This window comes from Physeter macrocephalus, chromosome 17, assembly GCF_002837175.3.
Source record: "Physeter macrocephalus isolate SW-GA chromosome 17, ASM283717v5, whole genome shotgun sequence".
Taxonomy (NCBI): domain Eukaryota; kingdom Metazoa; phylum Chordata; class Mammalia; order Artiodactyla; family Physeteridae; genus Physeter; species Physeter macrocephalus.
The window spans coordinates 17,528,220-17,528,998 of NC_041230.1; positions in this window are offsets into that span (position 1 = coordinate 17,528,220).

Consider the following 779-nt stretch of genomic DNA (forward strand, 5'->3'; position numbering starts at 1 on the left):
ATACATAGAGAATCCTAAAGATGCTACCAGAAAACTACTAGAGCTAATCAATGAATTTGGTAAAGTTGCAGGATACAAAATTAATGCACAGAAATCTCTTGCATTCCTATACACTAATGATGAAAATTCTGAAAGAGAAATTAAGGAAACACTCCCATTTACCATTGCAACAAAAAGAATAAAATACCTAGGAATAAACCTACCTAGGGAGACAAAAGACCTGTATGCAGAAAACTATAAGACACTGATGAAAGAAATTAAATATGATACCAACAGATGGAGAGATATACCATGTTCTTGGATTGGAAGAATCAATATTGTGAAAATGACTATACAACCCAAAGTAATCTACAGATTCAATGCAATCCCTATCAAATTACCAATGGCATTTTTTACAAAACTAGAGCAAAAAATCTTAAAATTTACATGGAGACACAGAAGACCCCAAGTAGGCAAAACAGTCTTGAGGGAAAAAAGCAGAGCTGGATGAATCAGACTCCCTGATTTCAGACTATACTACAAAGCTACAGTAATCAAGACAATATGGTAGTGGCACAAAAACAGAAACATGGATCAATGGAACAAGATAGAAGGCCCAGAGATAAACCCATGCACCTATGGTCCACTAATCTATGACAAAGGAGGAAAGGATATACAATGGAGAAAAGACAGTCTCTTCAATAAGTGGTTCTGGGAAAACTGGACAGCTACATGTAAAAGAATGAAATTAGAACACTCCCTAACACTATACACAAAAGTAAACTCAAAATGGATTAGAG